This window comes from Octopus bimaculoides, chromosome 18 (assembly GCF_046866305.1).
Source record: "Octopus bimaculoides isolate indiv1 chromosome 18, ASM4686630v1, whole genome shotgun sequence".
NCBI classification, from domain to species: Eukaryota; Metazoa; Mollusca; class Cephalopoda; order Octopoda; family Octopodidae; genus Octopus; species Octopus bimaculoides.
This window is the reverse complement of record NC_142945.1, coordinates 13,952,977-13,980,476: the sequence shown is the minus strand read 5'-3', so window position 1 is coordinate 13,980,476 and position 27,500 is coordinate 13,952,977. Positions and strand designations below refer to the sequence as shown.

Here is a 27,500-nt window from a genome sequence, read left to right as displayed (position 1 = left end):
AAGAAAAATAATAAATTTATCTTATTTTGAGAGTCATGAGAAAAAAAATTAATAAAATTAGGAGAATGAAAATTTAATAAAATTTTGAATTAAAGAAAAACTTAAATTATGCTTTTCTATTTAACCCAGCTTGATAAGCTGACTTTCAGATGATAAAATAAATTAATTCTATAAAATATATAAAAATAAAATTCATAAATAAATCAATTATTTAAGTATTATAACTTTTTTTAAAACGAAATTTGAAGGTTAGACTGTTGGAAATATTTCAAGTCAACATTTCTTCATTATATAAATTATATAAAATGATGATGGACCGCATTTATTTCAAGTTATAGATTTGAAAGAGTCAGCACCTAATTATTATTGAATAATATCCCAGTACTCTGAAGTCGTAAAAAAGGAGAGCTGGTTAACACTTATTTTGACAGAGATGGAAGAGACTGTTTTATAGCAGTCCATTGAGCTGTAATAAGCTCTCTTTAAGAAAATCTGATGCCTGGTGGTTGATTTCAAACACCGAAGGAAAAAACAACAAATTTTGAACTGCAAAATATGCAAATATATAGTATCTTATATATCAATGTGGCTAATTCTTATACGATGGCTGTTCTGTGAGATCTTACATGATTTTTGGCCAATAGAAAATTCAAGTATAAACAGTGTTTGATTAGTATTCAGTCATTGGACTGTTACTGACATGTATTGGTTACAGTTGTTCCTGTGCTTTTGAGCACATTGGACAGTAAGTTGACACTACGAGTTCCTGTTAGCTGCAGTTCTCTTAGCATTTGCTCATGTGATATATATGCTTCTCTCATGAATGTTTTGCACCATCTAATTTTCGGCCTTCCACTCTACTTTTTTCTCTCAAGTGGTGTCCATTTGGAAGCTGTTTTAGAATGGCTTTGTTATGATAAATGAAGTATGTGCTAGTTTTAATTTATTCTGTAATGATTTCACTGAAGTGACCTTGTGTTAGCTCTCTTTAGACTGTCTTTATTGGTTATTTGGTCTTTGCCAGTATGTTCTCAGAATCATTCTCTAGGTAAATGTTTACAGATAAACTTTTTATAACATGATATTGTTTGGAGATCTATTTATTCTGTCAAAGTCTATTACGTGTCACCTAAAAAATCTGTATAGTGTCAATGCTGACAGAGATGTCATAGGTTTGCTATCATTGGCTTTTGAGAAATGTCGAGTATTGTCTGAAATTTTAACACAATTTGAATAATTTGGATAAAATCTTTTGTTAGTCTAAAAGCATTTTTCGTCTCTTCAATTACTGATCTTTAAATATTCCTACATTCATGATGATTACCATATTTCCCAGCATACAAAGTGAACTTTTCAGACTAAAATATATAACCAGAAAAAAGTAAGTCAACTTATACTCTGAGACGACTTTGGAAGACAAAAACATCCATATAAAATGCAGCAGGATTTGGAAAGATAGCAACAATGTTTAAATCAGGGACGTGCCACCTGGGTAGGCAAGTAGGCAGTGCCTACTCTGAATGAAATAGATCAATAGTAACATTTTCCTTTTATGACAAAATATGCACCTAATTCAATAAGATTATGAAGATTACTCTGTTTATTATGCATAAAATGCAAAATGTTTCATATTTTTGTAGATTAGGTAGGCATAATTCTCCCCTTCCTTTCAATCTCAGTATTAAAACTATGCATAGTACTGCTGTAGTACACATGCTGCATACATTCTTACAACAGCATTTTCTTTACATGTTATAAAGACAGAAGTAAATCTGCCTTCAACTCAGTCGTACGCCTGTGTTTTGCTAATAAACCTCTGAATAATTAATCATGGCACATGTCTGGTCTAAATGTTTACACTACATATCTGCACTATATACTACATCAACTCATATGCTAGAAAATACTGTATCTACTCACCTTGTCATTGTCTCCCTATGAATAACTGTTCCACTTGGTAACTTCATTACTTCATCTCATTAAATACATTTCACTCTTACTCTCCACATTCATTTATTCACTACAGTAAGTTAAACATTCAAACAAGCATTTAATTGAAAACCCAACAAAATGTTCTGGATGAAAAATTACATTTATTATTTTCCTCATGGCAAAATAATTTATTCTACTATGAAAAAAAAAACAAAAAAAAAAACAACACACTTTTGTACTCATTGTCTTCAAACACAGACCATCACTACTTCCCTACAATTTTACTGTCTCACCTTAAAAGTTTCATAAATCTTTCTTATCATGAAATAAAACCAAGATAGCAGACATCATGAAAAATAAAACAACTTTCAATGAAACAAGAAGCCAAGTTTTCCAATCTTGTGGGGGAGAAAGCAATAATAAAGTTGCAGATACAACAGACCTTCATAACTACAATAGATCAACTTAAATTACGAATACTTTGACAAGTTGAAAGCAGAATAGCTAAGCACGAAATCATTGAAAGGGAAATGTTGGATCATGAAAGTATCTTTGAGAACATTGAAGATTCTTTCTTTTCTCATGTATTTTTACACAAATTACAAAACTGTCCTATAAGAAATAGAGAAAAATTACTTTATTTGCAGTTTGTCTTGGAATTATTGATGTATTTGGCCAATTCACTATAAATAGATAGAAAGTATCATGAATCATAGCATGAGAAAGCACTGCCTGGGAGATGTTCCACCAGGTACACTGAAACATAATGTAGCTACTAAAAGCTATCAGTAGACATGAAATTGCATTTCAGTTTAAAACATCGTTGTGAGATCCATTTAAATTTTGTTTAATTCTATCATCATTGTTCTTACCTTCTAGTATCATCAAATGAACAAAAATCCCTTGGTGGTTTCCATGACAAGTACAGTGAACTTTTTCACTGTCAAATAGTTGGTGTGATCCCCCTTCAAAAGAAATTAATCTCAGCTGCTCTTTGGACCTCTTATTTTATCGTGATATCAGTTCTGGAATTTCACAGGTTTTTCTTTAAAAAAAAAATCACATTTCCTTCTAATTGTGTTGGAGCAATAGTCTACCATGTAATTTCTGTAAGAAAAGCATGCAAACTTCCAGAACTGATGTTACAAGTGAATGATTAAATTTATTTCAATTTATTTTCTTTTTGTAGTTTAATATGACTAAATTGTCTTTTTAAGTAGCTGAAGACAGTAGCATATTTTGATAAAAATGTAAATAGTTTCTCTCTTTTAGATATGATAAAATTTCTCAAAGCATTTTCTTTTTCTTATTTTTCAATATGTATGTGTATGTATGTATACATGTTTGAGCGTATGTGTATGTGAGTGTGGTGTGTGTGTGTCTGTGTTTACCCCCCCCCCCCCCTTTGCTTGACAACCGATGTTGGTGTGTTTACATCCCTGTAACTTAGCAGTTCGGCAAAAGAGACTGATAGAATAAGTACTATGCTTACAAAGAATAAGTCCTGGGGTCGATTTGTTCAACTAAAGGCGGTGCTCCAGCATGGCCACAGTCAAATAAATGACTGAATCAAATAAAAGAATAAAAGAATATATATATATATATATACATATAATTTCTGAAAATAATAGCATTTTCTTTTATAAGCTTTAAGTCAAATACCAGTCAATACTTTATTTCATTGCCCCTGACCCACCCACCAAAAGAACAAAAGTGAAGTTGACTTTGGTGGGATTTGAGCTCAGAATATAATGTGCTGAAAGAAATAACACAAAATATTTTTGTGAAACTGTGTCAGGAGCCATCATGACACCGACATCATAATGATCGTTAGTTCATGTTGATTTCTAAAAAATAAATATTATAGGCACAGGAGTGGCTGTGTGGTAAGTAGCTTGCTTACCAACCACATGGTTCTGGGTTCATTCCCACTGCGTGGCACCATGGGCGAGTCTCTTCTGCTATAGCCTCGGGCCGACCAAAGCCTTGTGAGTGGATTTGGTAGACGGAAAGTGAAAGAAGCCTGTCGTATATATATATATATATATATATATATATATATATATATATACGTATGTGTGTGTATATGTTTGTATGTCTGTGTTTGTCCCCCCGACATCGCTTGACAACCGATGGTGGTGTGTTTATGTCCCCGTAACTTAGCGGTTCGGCAAAAGAGACTGATAGAATAAGTACTAGGCTTACAAAGAATACATCCTGGGGTCGACTAAAGGCGGTGCTCCAGCATGGCCACAGTCAAATGACTGAAACAAGTAAAAGAGTATGGGTAATAGTCATCTATCACCTCATTTAACACAAACATCTTGTCCTTGGATTTAGCTGCTTCTGCACTAGGGCAACTATTCAGGCTAGACTTCTAGTAAAAGAAAAAAGAGAAGTGAAAACTAAAAGTACATCAATAATTGTTGTTGTTGTTGGCACTCTGTCGCTTACGACGTCGAGGGTTCCAGTTGATCCGATCAACGGAACAGCCTGCTCGTGAAATTAACGTGCAAGTGGCTGAGCACTCCACAGACACGTGTACCTCTCAACGTAGTTCTCAGGGGATATTCAGTGTGTCACAGAGTGTGACAAGGCTGACCCTTTGAATTACAGGTACTACAGAAACAGGAAGAAAGAGTGAGAGAAAGTTGTGGTGAAAGAGTACAGCAGGGTTCGCCACCATCCCCTGCCGGAGCCTCGTGGAGCTTTAGGTGTTTTCGCTCAATAAACACTCACAACGCCCGGTCTGGGAATCGAAACCGCGATCCTATGACCGCGAGTCCGCTGCTCTAACCACTGGGCCATTGCACCTCCACACATCAATAATAGACAGAATAAAGCACAGAAAAGCCCTCCAGATAAGCAGTAAAATGCCATAACGAGGAAAGTGTGCATAGGTACCTCAGAAATAGTATTGATGAATTTCAGGAAGCATGGCAGTTTTGAAAGATGCAGTGTCTTGACATTTGACAACTGACAAATGGTTGAGAACTATTTTTCATTGCTGTATGACATCTATGACACATACAAAATGAAGTGTTTCTTGCATCAAATGGAAAGGCCATGTGAGATGTACATTTAACAGTAAAATGTGCGGAGGAGGAAAATGTGTTTTAACCTTTATAAGAACACGAGGCAGGTTTACTGTTCCACTTTCCTATGCCGATATACTCTTTTACTTGTTTCAGTCATTTTTGACTGCGGCCATGCTGGAGCACCGCCTTTAGTCAAGAAAATCGACCCCAGGACTTATTCTTTGTAAGCCTAGTACTTATTCTATCGGTCTCTTTTTGTCGAACTGCTAAGTTATGGGGACGTAAACACACCAGCATCGGTTGTCAAGCGATGGTGGGGGGATAAACATAGACACACAAATGCACACACATATATACATATATACATACATATATACGACGGGCTTCTTTCAGTTTCCGTCTACCAAATCCACTCACAAGGCTTTGGTCGGCCCGAGGTTATAGTAGAAGACACTTGCCCAAGGTGCCACGCAGTGGGACTGAACCCAGAACCATGTGGTTGGTAAGCAAGGTACTTACCACACAGCCAATCCTGCACCTGGCCTCAAAGAGTTGATATGGTAGCTACTATTAAGAAAAGCTACTTCTACTTAATGTTAGCTGACAGGCATATGTAGGAAATTGATTATAACCTCTAATGATTAGAAAGCATTCAGGAGTGATGGCTTACTGATGATATTCTCAAGAGTTCAAGCCTTGCGAAGTAGCCCCTGGGCAAGAAATGTAATTTTGTTCATTTAGTGAGCAACATTGCTGAAATTTCTCCTTTTACTTCATGGTCAAGTGGTTTCTTAAAGAAAAATCAATCAATCATAAATATAGATTTCTCCAATAACTGTCATTTTGCCAAAATCTGTGCAGTCTACTTTATCATAGTATAGCAAATCATCATCATCATCATTTTATGTTGGGTTTGACGGATATTTGACAGGACAGGAAAGCATCTCACCACTTACCATGATTCCTCGTCATCTCATTCATGAGGTACAGATTTCTGAGAGCAGCTTTCACCACCTTACCCCTACCTTTACTTTCTCTTCTGCAACTTCCTTCCACTTGGATTGATTGGCACATCTTTATACAATTACCATCCTTCATACACACCACATGTTCATAGCAGCTCGGTTTTCTCTCTTACACACTACATCTGGTTTTCCTTGTATCCAGTTTTTACTCACCTCAGCTCTGCTTCATCATTCATTTACACTACTTTACATTACACCTCCAGTGAAATAGGGGCCACCTCCATCCTTTGAACATCCTTTACATGTAAAGTCCATGTTTTGCTACAATGCAGTTTAACTGACAGAATGAATGAAATCACACCCAATGGGTAATGCATACTCTTTTACTCTTTTACTTGTTTGTCATTTGACTGTGGCCATGCTGGAGCACTACCGTTAGTTGAGCAAATCGACCCCTGTACTCTTTCACCACAACTTTCTCTCACTCTTTCTTCCTGTTTCTGTTGTGCCTGTAATTCAAAAGGTCAGCCTTGTCACACTGTGTCACGCTGAACATCCCCGAGAACTACGTTAAGGGTACACGTGTCTGTGGAGTGCTCAGCCACTTGCACGTTAATTTCACAAGTAGGCTGTTCCGCTGATCAGATCAACTGGAACCCTCGACATTGTAAGCGACGGAGTGCCAACAACAACAACACCATAATATTCCAAACACCATTTTGGTAATAAAATAATCTAAGAAGCATTCAATATTATATTAAGTACTTTTTAAATGAATAAGAATGATATACCATTACATAACTTCTAAGGCTAAAGTCAGTAACACAGTTATTAATATACAGATAGTTAGAAATACTTCATATCTAGGACATAAAGTCACACACATTTTACGAAGAAGTTAACAACATGGTTATTAATATATAGATAATAGAATAGACGGATAGATGTTCCATTTTCATGACAATGACTTACTTTAAGATGCATGCATTATTAAATCATCAGGTAAATAGTGTGTGTGAGAGAGGGAGAGAGAGAAAGCCAAGCAAACACTACTGGCATGTACACATTGACACATTCACACACATGAATGCTAATGGCATGTGCACATACATATATTCCCCGTTCTATCATACAGACATACACTCTACAGCTAATTGTCATCAGTGTGTGTATGTACGTGTGTATGTGTGCACATCCATAGCATTTGTATGTTTGACAGAGCATGTGTGTGTGCACATCTTAGTAGTGTTCATTTGAATCTCCCTCTCTCTCTCTACAGCACACATAAGTCTACGATCACCTTTCCGTTACAGATTTTTTACACAACAGGAATCTATTGTTAACACTTTAATATAATAAACAGAATATATTTCATAAGTTCCTAAAACAATATCATACATGTGAACCCATAAAGTCATATTGTTCAAGGTTATTTTCTATTTTACAAATACATCACAATGATTCTGAAGTAAAATGCAAAACTTAAACAGAAACAGTAAAATTATGTTTAATTAGTTTCTGCTCATATATAGCTGTACACCTTAGTTTGCACATATAGGCCTGATGTAAGAAAATATTCCTTTTAAAATTTTATTTGTGCTTCAATAAGCCACAATATTTGTTGATAGCATAAAAGTGTTCTAGCCATGGCCATCCAGTCAATATATTACTTAATGTATATGCAATATCATTTAACATGCTAAAATCATTGAATAAATGAGTATGTGTGTGAGTGTATATGAGTATGTGTGTGTGTATGTGCATGTGTGGACACGTGTGTGTGTGTGTGCATATGTGTCTGTGTGTATAATCACACATTCCAACAGTTTATATAAAAAAAACTTTCTGTAATTTTATTAAGCAATTCTAACATGACATCAAGCAATACATATTGGATAATTAGAAAAATTTTACCGCCTTCATTTCTCCACATCAACATTTAAAACATTTACCAAAGTTATTAAGCTAGCATTTTGGAAAATATATTTCTTGTTGAATAAAAAGAAATGACATTCATTACAAAAAGGTAGACAAAAATATGATTATATATTTTAAAATTTATGAGATATATATTCACTAATGAAGATGAATAGTTGGTTTATGACAAGAGTTAAACAAGATTAAAACAGCCAAATATATGTATATCTATCTATCTATCTATCTATCTATCAATCTATCAATATATCTATATATATATATATACACACACACACACACACACACACACATATATATTAGAAGATGCTGTAACAGAGAATCTCTGATGTTCAAAACTTCAGAAATTCTAAGACAATTAGAAAAAGACATTTGAAGTAAGTATGTCAGTCGATGATTCACTTATTTTGAAGCAATTACGTATTTGCTTTATGGAAACGTTCTCTATGGGGCAAGCCTGCTGTAGTTCAAGCTTCCACTGTTAGAAGTCACTTGATGCAACCCCCAGGCATCAGTCTTCCGATTACGACGTCAAGTGGAGTCATACTGCTATGTAGTGTGGCTTTTTCCTTTGCTGTGCTTCTCCCCTGTTTGTCAATTTTTGCGATGGCTGAAATGAAGGAACAGCATGCTTCCATGAAATTCTGTTTTCTGTTGGGGAAAATGGTGACTGAAACACTTGCCGTGCTTCAAACAGCTTAAAAGAGTGCTGCGATGAGCAAAATACAAGCTTACAAGTGGTTTTCACGCTTTAGGAAAGATCACATTCAAGTGATTTTTCACGCTTTAGAAAGACCAACCTCATTCAGGACGACCATCAACATCCCAAACAAAAAACAAAAAAAAAACATTTCACGAAAATTCATGAACTGATCTTGGAGGAACTTTACCAAACAATTGACAAACTTGTTGATATGATTGGTGTATCCTGGAGCTCCTGCTAATGAATTTTGAATGAGGAATTGTGAATGAAAAGAGTTGCAGCAACATTTGTGCCTCGCTTGCTCATGGAAGATCAAAAGCAGTCATGGCTGAATGTGAGCAAAATACTTCATTTCATGTTGCTCCAATCCTCTCAACTGGTAAAAATGAGTAATCCTGTGACAGATCAGTGTCTTGTTCAGGTGGGGAATATATATATGCCATGGAAACTGGGAAACCAGCCCTTATGAGTCGGCTTGGCTCGAGAAGTTAACTTTATTAAATTGTGAAATATGTCCTTCACATTTGAAGAGAGTAGAATAGAGTTTGATAGAGAGTTAGCTGTTATTTCTTTCAGATTGAGCTACCATGTAGAGGGGGCTTTTGAATCTCAAATTGGATTGAGTAATCTTCATTTGTTGTTGTTGTTGTTGTTGTTGTTATAGTTTGTAATGTTGTTTAGCCCCATCTGAGTCCTGATTATGCTGACCTGTAGTCAAAGGCATTCCTTCCCTGGCCATCCTGTTTTATTTTCAACCAAGATCTATCTAGCTTTATAATATCCAATACATCCTTCCTATTTTAAGACAATACAGAATTGCTTGAAGGTGATTTGGTTGTTATTTCTTACATGCTATGTAACCACATAGAGGTTTGCTCATTAGTTTGAACTGACTTCCAGATTTACTACTGTTGTTGTTTAACCCCAGGCCGGTCCCTAGTGCACTGGTCTTTGGTTTCAACATGGCCATGCTGTTTTGTATTCAGGTTTAACATATCTAGGATTACATTTTCCAATCTACTCTTCTTTTGTTAAGAAGATAGAGCATGGTTTCAGTGAAATTTGGTTGCTATTTCTGGCAGGTTGAATGCCCGTAAAGAGAACACTGTCAATAGCTCAAGTTGTCTTTGTTTCAACTTGATTTCAAGAAGCAAACACAGACACCATTTATATATCAATTATTTGGAAAGAAAATGTCTGTCTTTATATGTGCATGTGTTAGTTTATAGGTAGTTAAAACAAAACAAAAACAAAGGCTTTTAGCTGGAAACTTTTATATTAAATCTGATTATTAAAGAAAAAAAAAAATTTTAACATTGGCAACAGGTTATTAAGAAAGGAAAATGTAGGCAGCATTGAAAGTTTTTTTTTTTTATTTCTTTTTATTTTTTGATGACTATAATTTATATTAATTAAGTTTTCTTTACTGATATTGAATATTCAGTTTTTGTCACGCCTCTTCGTCAGTCTCTCTTTTTATATCATCATTAGTTTTATATGTATATACATTCTCATTACCAATTTATTCTCATTTCTGTCATGAAAGTGTTTATACTCAAAAAATGTGTTACAAGGATGAAAACATGGCTGTCTGTCTGGTTTAGAAATTTGCAATGCGTACTCATTGTTTTAGGTTTCAGACCCATTTTACAGCACCTTGGATAAATGCTGTGTACATTATATATAGCCTGAGGTTGAGCAACGATGCTTGTATCTTTTGCCAATCATCATTATCATAACCACCACCACTACCAAAACCACCTCCCACCACTACCCCCAAAACCACAATCCTACTACCAAAACTACCACACCACCACCACCATCATCATCTTTGTCATCCTCATCCTCATCCTCATTGCTGAAATGTAAGATCTTCCTTACCCTGATGATGGAGGCTCGTCTTATCTGGTGTTAGTTGTATCCATGCAACTGCATATTGTGATGGCTATATCTACCAACATTATTATGGACCTCTGGGTGCCCAGAAACAGCTGTTGGACTTATAACACCTTTAATTTTCTCTGTCGTTTGTACTCTGTGTAAGTTGGGCCTATTAATACAAATATCTCTATATTTATACTTAAAAAATTCATCATATGAAAGTCTCCACCTTTTGCTTTCTCTCGTTTTGCATGTGTGTGTGTGTATATATATATATATATATATATATATATATATATATATATATATACACACACACACACATATTTTGTGTTTCATACCCAAACTATTATATTCAATACATTTAATACATTTAATGCATCTAATTTGTTTATCTGCATAATTGCCTCTATATATTTGTATATATGCTGGCCAAATTGGAGCAATATCAAGTATAACCAGCCGAAATTGCAAAGATAATCTGGATCTCGACTAAGGAAAGAAAACTCCGAATGACCCATCCTTATTTTCTTTGTATTGTCTATCTGGATGTTTTGTTGTCCCTTTCTTGTATCACCTAACTGTCTGGATATTTTGTGTTCTTGTCCCATTTTGTATTATTTATATATGTATGTATGTATGTATGCATGCATGCATGTATGTATGTAGTATACACTCACACAAATCTATCTATCTATCTATCTGTTTATCTCTAGCTATATTTCTTTCTTTCTTTCTATCTGTCTATCTAAATAAATAAATAAATGTCACACTGGAAGACTTATGAAGCATATACTAGTATTATTATACATGGTGCATATATCATCTGACATAGAACTCAATACTAGAGGTTGGTGGATTATATGAAAATACTATACACATGTAATGTTTGTGTGTTTATGCATGCATGTACATATGTATGTATGTATGTATGTATGTATGTGTGTATATGTATGTATGTATGTATGTCTATGCTTCTGTATATGTGCGTGTGTATATTTCTTCAGCTATACATATTTTTTTGTGAAAGAATATTTCCTCTTCATCAATTCCTCTGTTCTATGTGTCATACCACTTTGTTGTCTATTGTATAACTAAATAATGTTATTTCTGAAAAAGAATAAAGAATTCAGAAAATTAAAACAAATTTTCGTGATAAATGAATTTAAAAACAAAAACAAAAACAGCAGAATAAAAAGCAAAGCAAAACAAAACCAAACAAAACCAAACAAAAAAACAAAAACAAAAAAGCCCTGAAATCAAAGAAACATATAAACAAAGATAATATGTAATAAATTATACATTTTTCAACTTTATAGGTTTTAATGAAAGATGTATGAAAATGAATTTATTTCACTGAAAGCTAGAGATTGGAAAAGCCAAGAGTAATAGAGAAGAAATAATGCTTTTTTTTCTTCTTCTTGTCTTATCAATATAATAAGATTTTATTTTAAATAATAATAATGTTTTAAAAGAATATACACCCACAAATACGCACAAATATACATACATGTGTTAGCAGTATAATGAGACTTTTATTTCAAATAATAAAGTATTTTAGAAGAGAATATACTCGCAAATACACAAAAGCCATGCACACACATAGACAAACATACATGCAAAATACAAATGTGCATACATAAACATACTTAAAATGCGGAGTAGATAAAAGTGTGGACAACTGATGAAGGGATTGTTCTTTACGTTGCCTGTCTCGCTGTTTTATTTGTTTCTTTCGTTGTTCGCAAAAAAAAAGTTCGTTTTCCATGTTTTTGCATTTCATGTTCTCGTTTTTCATGTTGTTCACGTGTTTTGACATCCTGTACCCATATATGCATATGTATATACATATATATGTATGTATATATGCATATATATATATATTATTTATATTATTATAAATATATATATATGTATATATATATATATACATACATATGCATATAATATATATATATATATATACACACACACACATACATGTATATAAGCTAATACATACTTACTCACATTCATGTGTGTATCTGCATACACACACATGCACACATATACAAAAACATATCCATAGAAATACATTGAAATTTCATGATATATGTGTAAAGATTTTATATACATTTTTTTGTTGCCTGAACAAACACACAAAAACGAGAAACATGGTGAAAACATTTGAAGTCAATGATTCCCTTTTAACATTACACAGAGATCCTCAGGTGTACAGTTGTTCAGGTGTCGTAAAGGTGTGTCACTGTTGTCATTGTCATTGTCATCATCATTTAATGTCTTATTTTCTGCACTTGCATGACTCAGGTTTGTTGAAAATTTTCTACAGCTGGATGCTCTTCCTGTTGCCAACTTTCACCTGTCCCCAAGTCAAGTTATATTCTTTAATAATCAGACATGTTTTTCAAGGAAGAGTGATGAAGAACAACATTGCTCATGTGCAAGTGATATCCATTTATAGCTATCATGCAATGTCTAGACAAGGCTACACACACACACACACACACACACACACACACACACACACACAATGGGCTTTTTTCAATTATTTACTAAATACACTGACAAGGCTTTGTTCAGCTCTGGGCTGTAATAGAAGATGACCACATGGATGGGAAGCAAGCTTCTTAACCACATAGCCATGCCTACACCTATATATATATATATATATATATATATATATATATATATATATATTCATTTAAAACAAAGAAATGCCTATAATAGGACATCTGACCCGTTAGAAAGAGCAGCAAAGGACTACATACCACAAAAATAGGGATAATTTCCAAAGGGAATGAAAAATAAAAACATTTACCAATCTATATTCTGTACCATGGTTTCAAGTCATTTTAGTAAGATAAAAATATACCTTACAATGGTCGAACTATCATCAGCAGAATAACCAGACAACATATGAACACGAGTCATAGGGAACATGGCTTATGTTCATATGTTTAATTTTCCAAATTTACCGCGCATTTGCGGTTTACCTAATCACTAGACCACTGGTGGTAAATAAAATTTCTAAAATTTTTTTGCTACCCTATAATTTATTAATATATATATATATATATATATATATATATATATATATAAGGAAATAATTTTATTCTCAAATGCAGGATAATGCTAATAATATCACATGAACAGGATAAACTATCCATGTTTTGCAGAAAAATGTGTCGACAGATTTTTCTGCAAAACATGGGTAGTTTATCCTGTTCAGGCTATATTATTAGCATTATCCTGCGTTTGAGAATAAAATTATTTCCTTATCTTTCAGTACATCTCTACGCTTCTAAAGCAAACTTTGTTTACTTTCATCGTAATTTGAATTTAATATATATATATCTATAAATAGGTGCAAGTGTGCCTATATACAGTCGTGGTCAAAAGTTTGGAATATAGGCCTGGAAATAAGAATTTTTATATTAAATGCCCAAATTTATAGTCAATTTGCAGTATAGTATTACTTGACCAAAATGTTTGGAATATAGGTCTGAAAATTAGAATTTTTTATATTAAATGCCAAAATACATATTTTGTATACATTTGAATCAAATTGTACTTGGGCATAACAATTTTAATTTAAAAAAAATGTTCCAGACTTTAAGCCATGACTGTGCATAATTATAAATCTGTAGGTACATATATATATAAAAAAATACACACTCACTCGCACAATCACAAACATGCATATATCCATAAATACATACATATATATTTACATATATAAATACATACATAAAACATACATACATACTACAAACAAAAATATCCTGTTGTTGATGCTGAAATCCCTATGAAAGAACCTTGGATATAGGTTAGAAACTGGTTCTTTCTCTATCAGCAAGAAATCTTGAAATAGACTGAATAATGACATACATACATATGGCATTGGGATGTGTAACACCCTGCCTAAATACCAATCGTGAGAAATTAGGCTTCTCAAAACCAGAAAGGTGAAAGCTAATCTGAAGACTACAGATCAAATCCATCACAGATATTTTTAAAATCTGTAAATTTTCCAGAAGTTTATCATTTAAGTATATATGAGCATGTTTAGATATGCAATTATATGCATGAGAATTCATATATAAAACAAAAGATACAAATCTGCACATATACATACATACATGTTGTTGAAATTCTAATGAAGGAGCCTTGGATCTAGGTTAGAAACCGGCTCTTTCTCTATTGGTAAGAAATCTAGAAATAAACTGAATAATGACATGCATACATATGTATATGCATACGTACATACATACATATATATATTTGTATGTACTATGTACATACACACATGCATACATACATACATACCTATATACTAATGCCTTATTTTATATTTCGACTGTGAAATGGAACCTTCTTAAAAAGGCATTTAATGTTGCAGCAATTTAACAGCCAAAATCATCAAAAAAAAGTATAATATAAAAATATTTTCACTGCTTCAGCATCCTTGGAATTTCCGTTTGTAATTTTAACCCACCTTACAAGGATCTGTCTCACTCCTTTAGTTGCTTTCACGAACGAAAGCAATCAATCTCACTTTGTTGGCTTCTACATTATGGAATGTTTTCCGATTATACGTCCGACCACTTGTGTAGCAATTTTGTAATTATGTAAAGTACAGTAATTTAACAAAAAATATCGATTCAGTATTATTGTTATTTCCTCATGTCATGCAACTGTAAGCCAATATCATTAGATGCCAAAACTAAAGGTTACAAAAAGAGTAAAAATAAAATATTAAAAAAAAAGGTGTTGCTAAATAGTGATTAGGACTTAACACTGTTAACTTTAACAACACTTAATGGATCAATCTTAGGAAATTGATGTTGTCATTCAAAATTCAAATGAGCATATGGTCCTAAACTAATATACTCATGTGGCAAATTCATGGAAAATATGGAGAAAATGTTGAATGCCTGGGTGTTTTATGTTTCGCAGTACCATTTTCCATACTCGCAAGCTATTATACAGCAAAAGACATTGAATTTATTTAATTAGTTGAAACAAGAATAAAATCGGGAAGTTATTCAAATGTGTATTGCTTCTTGTAAATGGAGTTTTTGTAAGTTTAAGTTCAAGAAACAGATTAATCTCCATTGCATTCAGATAACAAGGTGATCATCGAGAGCTAACATCTAGCTTTGCATTGGAATTTCAAGTACAAATGGAGTGTATTAAGGAAGAAGGAAAATATCTACCAAATCTAGTTTTTAATTTAGATAAATGTAGGATATTTTAGAAACACTTGCTTTCTAAAATGTGTATTTAAAAAAAAAAAAAAGCTAAAAATGGCCCCATGGTATCATCCTCATCATCATCATCGTTTAACGTCCGCTTTCCATGCTAGCATGGGTTGGACTATTTGACTGAGGACTGGTGAACCAGATGGCTACACCAGGCTCCAATCTGATTTGGCAGAGTTTCTACAGCTGGATGCCCTTCCTAACGCCAACCACTCAGAGAGTGTAGTGGGTGCTTTTACGTGCCACCGGAATGAAGGCCAGTCAAGCAGTACTGGCAACGGCCACACTCAAAATGGTGTATTTTGCATGCCACCTGCACAGGAGCCAGTCCAGCAGCACTGGCAATGACCTCGCTCGAATGTCTTTTCACGTGCCATGAAGGCAACGCTGGTAATGATCACGCTCAAATGATGCTATTTATGTGCCACTGGCACGGAAGCCAGACAGCTGCTCTGGCAATGATCACGCTCGGCCGGTGCTCTTAGCGCTCCACTGGTAGAGGTGCCATCACGGTTTTGCTTTCACTTGCCCCAACAGGTCTTCGCAAGCCGAGAAGATTACCTCACATTGTTATTAGGAAAAAATACCACTGGTGACTTGAAATCTAAGCGATTGCTTGTTTATCATTCTGATACTTTATGAGCAATCAACATCATCTTCAAATCTAGTTTAGCTAATACTTGAAAATCTAACAGAAAAGCTTGAATTAAACAGGATTTGCCTTTTGAATGGTTTGTTAAATAATTCTGCAGTCAAATGTTACTGTGAGAAAAATAATTACAAGCATGAGGAACTTCTGCTTTTGAACAATGTCCTCAGCTATCTCACAAAACTTAATTCACTCCAGATAAGTGTACCATTGAATAAAAAACGACTTCAAAGGGTTTGATGTTGTTTATGTTCAAACAAACAATTCCACCGATACAATATGTAGACCAAAGATTTATTTCCATTTTCAAGTCATATTATTTTAGAACTTTCAGCTCTAGTTGATTACTGTGCACAGTCTATGAAAGAATTCTAGAAAACAGATATTATGAGAAATACAAAACATATTGAAGATGTCTAAAGTAGTAATTACACACACACACACACACACACACACACATATTTAAACACACACGCGCAACACACACACACGCATACACACACATTTCATAAGGATTTGGAAAACACCTTGTAAATGTATTTCATTGACAGAAACTGAAAAAAGCCCATCGTGTGTGTGTATGAGTGTGCGTGTGTGTGTGTGTGTGTGTGTGTGTGTGTCCTTATTTTGGCACTCCATGATAGTTGTAAATGAGTTTCACTGTCATACAAGCAGTGTTATTCATTTCCAATATTCTGCATAAACACATCTGACCACGGGGAAATATTGCGCTGCTTGGAAACGGGTGAGCCATTGAATATCTACCTCAATAAACTGTCTGATCAATGCAAGCATGGAAAAGAAACAGTAAAATGATGATGATGAAACAGTGAAATACAAATATAGTTAAGGAAGACAAAATTTATTGAGTGCTAGGAACAAGAACTACACTTATAAAGACCTTAACCCTTTAGTGTTCAGGTTATTCTATCAAATGTAATGCATATTGCTTCACATAGTCTTGAATTACTCATGCATTATCTCATATCCTCGAGATTTCGAAGATGTGATTGTTTAATGTAGAATAACATTGTAGGGTAGGTGTGAGAGCCTGGATCTGATCAGTTTGAACATAAAGCAAATGGAAAATTTTGGCCAAATATGATTGGTCTAAGTGCTAAAGAGTTAAGAAGTTAGTTATCAGAACTATAAATGTCTTCTTCAGTTAATCAAGGAGTACTACACCCCATCGTGGAGGCGCAATGGCCCAGTGGTTAAGGCAGCGGACTCGCGGTTATACGATCGCGGTTTCGATTCCCAGACTGGGCGCTATGAGTGTTTATTGAGTGAAAACACCTAAAAAAGTTCCACGAGGCTCCGGCAGGGGATGGTGGCGAACCCTGCTGTACTCTTCCACCACAACTTTCGCTCACTCTTACTTCCTGTTTCTGTTGTGCCTGTAATTCAAAGGGTCAGCCTTGTCACACTGTGTCACGCTGAATATCCCCGAGAACTACGTTAAGGATACACGTGTCTGTGGAGTGCTCAGCCACTTGCACGTTAATTTCACGAGCAGGCTGTTCCGTTGATCGGATCAACTGGAACCCTCGACGTCGTAAGCGACGGAGTGCTAACAACAACTCCACCCCATCACAACAGCAGGTTTTAACAACAAAGATTCAGCTAAAGACCTCATGGAAGTAATATATGCTGTAGAGAAGGCAGCGAGATGTCAGAAATGTTAGTACAACGGGCAAAATGCTTATGTTCTGAGTTCAAATTCCACTGAGGTTGACTTTGCCTTTCATCCTTTTGGGGTTGATAAATTAAGTACTAGTTGTGTACTTGGGTCGATCTAATTGACTGGCCCCCTTCCAAAAAATTTTGTGCCTTGTGCCTAAAGTAGAAAAGAATATGTGCAGTAGAGCAACTTTCAAAAAAAAAAAAATAATAATAATTCAGATTTTGAATGAAACCTGACAATTAAAAGATCTTTAAATATTTTGAAAGAAAAACGAAAGGTTTGTCGACAGGTAGGACAGTCATCTACTGATGCTTATTCTTCCTTTTAGATAGAGAAAAACCTAACACAACCAGTAGAACACATACACATACACATGTATATATATATGGTATGAGGAAGGGCATCCAGACATTGAAAGCATGTTAAAACAGAGATGAGGGCTTTATGCAACCTTCCACTTTGTATCCTATCAAATCTTCCAAATTATACCAGTATGGAAGATGGCTGTTAAATGATGATGATGTAATGTATATGTATATATGTGTGTGTGTGTGTGTGTGTGTGTGCAAGTATGTGTGTGTGTATGTACGTGGGTATGTGCTTAAAATTTATTCTTTTGTAATTTTCACTTCGTGCATAAACTAAAAATAAAACCATATATCTTTTATTGAATCAGATATAATTTTGTTCAAAGCACTTTTTTCTATATAAAGTGTGAATATTTTTGGATTAAATTACAAACAATTTCATTCAAAGATATTTTCTTCTCTCACTCTCTCTCTCTCTCTCTAAATATATATATATATATATATATATATATATATACATGCATACATATACATGTGTGTGTATGTATGTATATGTAATGGCATTAGCATTATAGGGTGACTGTATTTTAAATAAGTGTTATTTTCTCTTCCAATAATTAAATTTGCTTAAAAACTGTTTTACCTTCCACTTGCGACTATATGCATGTATATGTGTGTGTATATATATATACATACACGAACACACACACAGACACACATATATATATACATATACATACACACACACACACACACACACACACACACACACACACACATATATATATATATATATATGAATGTATGTATGTATGTATGAATGACTGTAAACAGTAATAGGGATTCAAAATATTAAACAGAGCTCATAGTGAGCAATATATATTTATATATGTGCATCTATATGTATATTTACATGTTAAATGTTTTGGTGTCACAGGTGTCACAGGATACAATTTACAAAACAGCTGTCAACAAATGGAAGAAACATTTTTTTTTTCTCTCACTTCTCTTATTTTGGTTATTTACCTATCTGTTCATCAGTTTTAAGCAGTGATAGCATTGTAAATGGTAAAATATTCTTAGTCTGTTGTATTGCATTCACATCTTGTTGCAAGTGTAGTGATCTTTTCTAGATGCTTTTTCTCAAAACATTTGTTTCTTAACTGTTGGAGAACCTGAAAATAATTGGTAATTTATTAGGCAAAAATGTTGTGATGGATGGACTAACATGGGTGAATGATCATTAAGCTTAGTAAAGAGCCCCTTCGGTCATGAATGACCATGGTATTGCACCTAGAAAGTTCCCCTCCAAGGTACAAGTCCAGGAAAGATTGTTTATGAAAGACCCACAGTTGCCCTTTCAATCCAGTCTCCTCTCTCCATGCCACTGATGTTATCCAAGAGTAAAGGCCGATACAGCTTGGCACCAGTGACGTCACAACTCATTTCTGCAGCTGAGTGAACTGGAGCATCATAAAATAAAGTGTCTTGCTCAAGAACACAACACACAGCCCGGTCTGGGAATCGAACTCACTACCTCATGGTTGTGAGCCTGATGCTCTTACCACTGAGCCATCTTAGTAGCCTCATTAGATTAAATTAGTATCTGATACTATATGCATGGATGCCTGTGCAGTAAGAAGTTCACTTCTCAACCATTCAGTTTTTGGTTCAGTCCCACTGCATGGCACCTCAGTCGAGTCTTCAACTGTTACCCTGAGATCATCAAAACTTTGCAAGTGGATTTGGTAGAGGGAAACTGAAAGAAGCCAATTATATATTTGTGTGTGTGTGTATGTGAGTGCATGTGTGTGTGTGTGGGAATAAGCTCTTATTTCCTTGCTGTGTTATTTACTGGCATTTCACCACAAAAACATATCTGGCCTTTGTGATGCACCTTGACATGCTGCACCATTTTTATAAACAGAAGGCTCAATGATACAATGTCATTTGTTTCCAGTTCTCCATGTAAATAAGTACAGACTGTTGTTCAATAGACTTGGAGATTATTAACTCAGTTAGAAAGTATTGGGCTTTAGTGACAAGAAAGGCATCTACCTGGTCACAGAAAACTCTTCCCCAACATTGTTTCATCTGAGCAATGGGAATTTGGAAAAGTAGACATTATAATGATAATGATGACTATAACCCATATTTTAAAGAATCCTTTTTCCCCCCCACTTTTGCTGAATCTATTAGTATCACTTAATCCTGTATGTGCTTTTAATGGTTCCTCCTGCTTTGAAAAATTAGGGCTGTATGACTGTTTGTAGGACATCTAAGAGAGGTAGGAGAAAGGAAGGGAAACAGCTACTATTTAAAATGGAAGTGTATGAGGATTTGAGAGAGAATTAACTATTATTTCTAGCAGATTAAGTGACCACTGTAGATGTTTTGTTAATGGTTTGATAATGGTCATTTATTAACACGTGTCACTTAATATGTAATAAATTATCTTTTCTACTCTAGGCACAAAATTTTGGGGGAAGGGGCCAGTCGATTAGATCAACCCCCAAAAGGATGAAAGGTAAAGTCAACCTCGGTGGAATTTGAACTTAGAACATTAAACATGTAGTAAATAATATAAAAGGAAGGACACTTTAAACAATTATTCGTGGAAATAAGGTTGGATGGACACAACTGGAAACTCTTTGATCATTAAGTGCTGCTCGATCAGGGCTGACCAGGGGCTGAACAGCTATTCTGAAAAACACCGTTATTAATTAATTTTTTAAAAATTAATAATTTCATTCACTAAATTAAAAAACGAAATATAATTTAAGAAATATTTATAAGCGATCGTTATCATTTCAAGGTGTGAAAGGAGAAAAATAATGAAGAAAAGAATTATTTGAAATTAATTATGTATCATTTCTGGAACGTAGACCTTCCCAGTTGTTAATTGAAACAAATAAATAATAGAGGTCATTAATAACACAGCCAAGGCAGATGTGGGCTCGTCCAAAATATACATATACATTCACTATGAGAGAGTCTCTGTAGGGGTCTTTAAAATTGTTAGAAATATCAAATAAATCAACTTAAAATCACATACTGCTATCTTGGAAGGGATGGATATATTGTAATATATAATGTATTTTTTAATTCTTTATTTGATTCGGCCATTGCACCTTAGCCATGCTGGTGCACTGTTTAAAAGGGCTTAAACTGATTAAATCGACCCCAGAATTTAATTTGCTTGCTACCTTCCATGCCACCCTTAACAAAATTATAAAGCATGGTCTAGATGCTGCAAGCTTCTCTTCCCATCTCAAGCCAGTGGGGCTAGACTGAGGGGACAGTAAAAGGCCTGACAGTATGACAATTTTCCCATTCCATGACAGAAGGCTCCTCAACTGGGATGCCACATGCTATGACACCTTTTCCAGTGACAACTGGATGTGTTCAGCTGCCAGCCCAGGCTCTGTTGCTTTGCTCACCAGGCTGAGAAAAGTAAATTGTCAAACTATCAGTTGCTCAGCAACAAGTTTATGGTTGAGCCTGTGACAGTGGAAACCTCTGGCATTCTTGACCCCCAGACCACATCTCTGCTCACTACTATTTGAGGTGGAGATGCCAGTCTGCAAGAGTGAGCCCCGAGATAGCAGAATCGTTAGCACGCCGGGCGAAATGCCTAGCGGTATTTCGTCTTCCGTCACGTTCTGAGTACAAATTCCGCCGAGGTCGACTTTGCCTTTCATCGTTTCGGGGTCGATAAATTAAGTACCAGTTACGCACTGGGATCGATGTAATCGACTTAATCCCTTGTTTGTCCCCTCTATGTTTAGCCCCTTGTGGGCAATAAAGAAATAAGAGTGAGCCCCGTCAGTCAGAGTGGCTGTTCCAGTGCATCTTCTTTGATATCCTTCAGGGCAATGCTTTTTTCATTTTGTCTGCTGGGACCATGAGACTGTCTGACTTACAGGAAATTGTATGTTCCACTTCTTAATGTAAAGTCACATCAGTTTATATATATATATATATATATATATATATATATATATATATATACTCTTCGAAACACTTAGTTTTGGAATGGTGGCAGCTGATGAAGGAAATGTTCTCTATGTGGCCTGTGTGTTTTTTGTACTCTGTTTATCATTTTGTCTACGTTTTGTTTGCAACGTCCTGTACCCAGATATGCATCTATATATACATGTAGATGTAGGTATGTACATACATGTACGTATATATATATATATATATATATATATATATATATATATATATATATAGGATAAATTCTTTATAAGAATTTATCAAGTAGTCAGTGTGAAAACCTTCTGAGGGAAAAATTATAAATTATAAATTTTTCCCTTATACCTGGATATAGCTCATTCAATAAGAACTCACTACTTGAATGGACCATAAACAAAACTTGACTGTAAAAAGGATTTCGATAATCCTTTCAAGTGGTGCTATTAAGTTAGACATGGCCTGGACCAATCTTTGGCTGAAACATATCTAAGTTTTTTCTAAGTTTTATATATGTATTTCTGTTTAAAAGAAAACTCAGAAACGGGTAATCAAATTTTTATAAAATATTACTGGTTTCGATGTATATGTCCAACTTATTCCATCAGTCACTTTTAGCCAAATTTATAGAGAAAGTGTTGTAGGAGGGAACCATGATGGCAAATGCAAGAAGGTGATGGAGGGAGAATAATAGAAGCGAAGCAAATCCAGAGGAATGGGAAAATGATGGGGAGAGGGGGTGAGAGAGAGAGAGAGAGAGGAAAAGAATGATGGTCACTATAAGGAATGCTGGTAAGGAGGAGAGAGCCAGGATGATATAAAAAAAAAGTGTGTTGTAAGTGGGTAAGTGGTAGAAGAGAGAGAGAGAGAGAGGTGAGAGGAGAGCTCTGGGATAAAGAATGTTTAGGGAGAGAAAATGATGGATGTCAATTGAGAGTGACAGATGAGAGAATGACATGAGTGTGAGTGATTGAAGCAATGAAGATTAATGGTGAAAGAATAGGAATTATAAATGTCAATAATGAGTGATAGTGTGAGTGATGAATGTGCGTGTGTGTGTGTGTGTGTGTGTGTGTGTGTGTGTGCGTACATACGAGAGAGAGAGAGAGAGAGTGTTGGTTGGGCACTGGAAATTTGTCCTAAAGATTAATAGTTGAATGGAAAAGGATTCTATTTGTATCATAAGAAAAAAATAATTTTTCGGTTAAGAAGTAATATTAGTTTTGTTTGTTACTTACTACTAATGCATACTCACCACTTTCTCAAAACAAAATATACAATATGGAGGCAAAGTAGCTGATTTCCTTTTGAGCATTGGACCTCTCAGAGGCAATGACCGAGACTTTTGGTATTATGTTGTGCTTGAGAAGAAGACCCATTGAGCTGAGCAAAATTGCAATCGTGGCAGATACTGGTTTCATGCAAATGGCACCTATACCAGTAGTACATAAAAGCGCTCATTACACTCTTGGAGTGGTTGGCATTAAGAAGGGCATCCAGCCATAGAAAACCATGCCAAATCAGACTGGAATCTGGTGCAGCCTTCCAGTTTACCAGCCCTGGTCAAACCATCCAATCCATGCCAGCAAGGACAATGAATGTTAAATGATCATGATGATGAATATTTTCTACTATTGGCACAATAGTATTCCAATAATGATAATAATAATAATAATAATAACATCAAAAAATACCTTAGGAATGAGAACCCAGGTTCGAAATTTCCTCAAGACACCTGATGAAGGCTGGAGGGTATATCAGCCGAAACGTTGTGTTAACAACAAACAAGATGAGGACAAATATTCGTCAATTGTAAATAATGTAAATAATTCCTCATCTCTTAAATATAGAACTGCATTATTATCATTATCATTATCATTATCATTATCATTATCATTATTATTGTTATTCTTATTATTGTTATTCTTATTATTGTTATTCTTATTATTGTTATTCTTATTATTGTTATTCTTATAGTTAGCAAGAAGGCAGCAAGCTGGCAGAATCATTAGCATACTGGGAAAAATGCTTAGTAACATTTTGTCCACCTTCAAGTTCTGAGTTCAAATTCCACTGAAGTAGACTTTGCTTTCATCCTTTTGAAGTCAATAAAATAAGTACCTGTTGACCACTGGGGTCCATGTAATCACCATGTGTTGAGAGGAATTCTTTGGGATTTGGATAATTTGGGTGGTTCATTCAACATCCTAAAACAACCTTTATTCAGGGACCTTTTGTACAGGATGGGCTACTCAACCCTAAGAAAATTCTAACTGGTTTCACCTGCAAGGTCATGCACTGTTTATCTTATCTTGATATGGGATCACCATGTGGCTCACATGTGTTTGTGATACATGTGCCTGGTGTACCCTAATCATCATGATGGATGTACTGGACTTCATATATTTTATCCCAGTGTCACTTTGATGGCATGCACTGCTCTCTCACTCAATAATAATAATAATAATAATAATAATAATAATAATATTAATAATAATAATAATAATAATAATAATGTAGAATATATTTGCAATAAACAAATAAATTTTATTAATAATTTATCATAAATTTATTCTTATTTAACTGAGCATTAAAAGCATGGAACAAACTCGATGTTGCATTAATTCAGCATTTTCACCAAGGATCTTAATTATTTACCTTATGTAGACATTAAATGATTAATTACATCAACTTATATTTACCGTATGTCATTTTGTATGCAAAACTTCCTTCATTGATTAGTTTTAGGAAACAAATTAGCAATCATGGGTCATTTCTGATACAAACTGCATCATCTCAACCATAATACCATACTGAAATAATGAAATAACGACCTCTGTAGTTATTTTAATCTCACCCAGAAGCAAGTTTATTTAATTAACCAATAGTAGAACTGACTTAAGATGTAACTAGGGATTAGATTGTTAGAGTAATCAATAATTATTCCCCTTTGGGGTTGAAGTCTTACAGAATTGACTATTTCGTGAGAAGTATCATAAACTTGCTGCTATTAATATTGTCAGAGCTATTGTACTTCTTTTCCTTTGTCTTTTCTTTGTCTATTTTCATTTGTTGTTGTTGTTTTTGTTTTTGTATTTTCAACAAATGTTTATCTAATATAGTCAGGGAATGTGCATCAAAGTGTGGAGATACCAAGGGTGTTAATATAGATGTACTTAATTGTATTGGTGTGTATCAGAGCATAAAAATTAATGTTTGTGTGTATAGGTGTATGTATTCATTTATACAGTGTTGTCTAATTCTCAGTTGATATTGATCTATCAAGTCTTTAATTAAAGACGTTCCAACCATGATCAGCTCATCGGTTTAAAGATAAGCATGACTGCATTATTGAATATTTTATTTCTGTTACAAAGATGGTAAGGGCTAAGTTAGTGGGTGGAAATGTGGCTTCTGTTTCTAGCAACCACAAAGGGATTTCCTCATTATTTTAATATATAGATTCTGCATACATGTGTGCTTATGTATGTCTGAATGCTTAAAAGCCATGAAATGCATATATGTATATGTGTATGTATTTTTTATTCGGTTGATGTATATTTACACACACACATATGAGGGGTTACTGAAAAGTTCCTGGCTTTAAGTAAAAGAAAATACAGGAGGATCAGTTAAGTATGATTTTATTTAGCATATTCCCCTCTCAGACTTACACGCTTATTGCAGTGGTCTTTCAGTTTTTCCAAGCCCTATAAAAGAACTTGGAAGGTTGGGCCTCCAACAAGGCCATTCGCGATACCCTCAAAGCCAGTAACTTTTCAGAACCACTTATATATATATATATATTTATTTATATCAAAATAAGCAACAGGATATCAAGTTGTGATGCAGTACGACCGTTTCAAGCAGCTTCATTTAATTGAACAATGCAATCAGTGCCATCTTCAGCTGCACAAATAAATAGAATTTTAACCAGTTGGACACATTAATATAATTTTTCTCAGATACTTTAAAAGAGCAGGAGGATGGAAGAAATTCATGTTGTCACTATTGTAGCTAAGACTAGACTACACTTCCAAGAATTGCATGAAGCCCATTGGGGTCATAGCTTGTAAAGAATTGGGATTCATTTCTAATTCATTTATCTCTTTATCAACTACTAAATCTAAGACTAAAGGATTGTGTCTGTTTAGAATAAAGGGCAAGAGTGAGTTGACAGCTCATGGATAGGTATGGTCATAAATATTGTCATATGTAGCCCTTTTCATCAGGGAGGAAAGAAGACATTAGGAGTAGTCAATTGTATATAGAGTAAATGTTCGTGCATTTTTAAAATTTATTTCATGTATATTTATACACACACACACACACATGCACACAGACACACATATAACTGTGTGTGTGTGTGTTTCTCTATGTATATTCTGATTTTTTTAATATTCAAATTTTCTCGAAGCAAGATAGTGGATAATAGAAAATAATGCAAATTTACTTGCTTTTCAATTTTGAATGATCTTTACAGGAATTTTTTTTTCCTTTGTTAATATACATAAAACAGCTTTTAAAATTTAGACATTTTTTTTTTGTGAATCGTTGCAGCAACTTTCGGTTTTGAATTTGCATTGCAAGAATTTTGATCTGAAACTATGTTAAAACCGTTATTGTTATATTTTGGAAGATTCATAATTAACAAAATCTATAAACACTCTCACCAGTTGTTGTTTGTCTATATTTCACTTCTCTTTCTCTTTCCACGGCAAAAAAAAATCTCCCAAAATATTTTTCACTGTATCGGTTTGTAAGCTTTTCAATGGATGTACATGTTTTTTTATTTTTTTATTTTAAATATTCAGTTTTTTAGTTTGTAACTATAGAAAAATGAGCCAAAAGCTAAAAACCAAGTATTTAAAAGAAAAAAATAAACACCCACCGAGAAGGCTACAGTTCAGTGTAGTGAAACACTTTTATAGACATAAACAAACATCAACTGCCTTGGAAAATAAAAATAGGTGAAATATTGACAAGCAATGATCAGTGTGTGTTTATAGGTTTTATTAAGTATGACTTCCTGCAGCCCATACCAGCATGGACAACAGACGTTAAATGATGATGTTGATGATGATGATGATGAAACTTGTGTAGGTTGAACTATGTAAAATGTTAGAGAAAGAAACCTCACTGTTTCTTGCAATACATACCAATACATAC

The 27,500-nt window shown here is 34.3% G+C and overlaps 1 protein-coding gene and 1 pseudogene across 2 annotated transcripts in view; both read left to right on the top strand.

The window, feature by feature from the left end:
- The window catches only part of LOC106874937 (NAD(P)H-hydrate epimerase), a 788,445-nt gene that overhangs the window by 149,715 nt on the left and 611,230 nt on the right, over positions 1-27,500 (top strand). The window lies entirely within an intron of this gene.
- LOC128249963 (U6atac minor spliceosomal RNA) lies at positions 390-452 on the top strand (annotated as a pseudogene).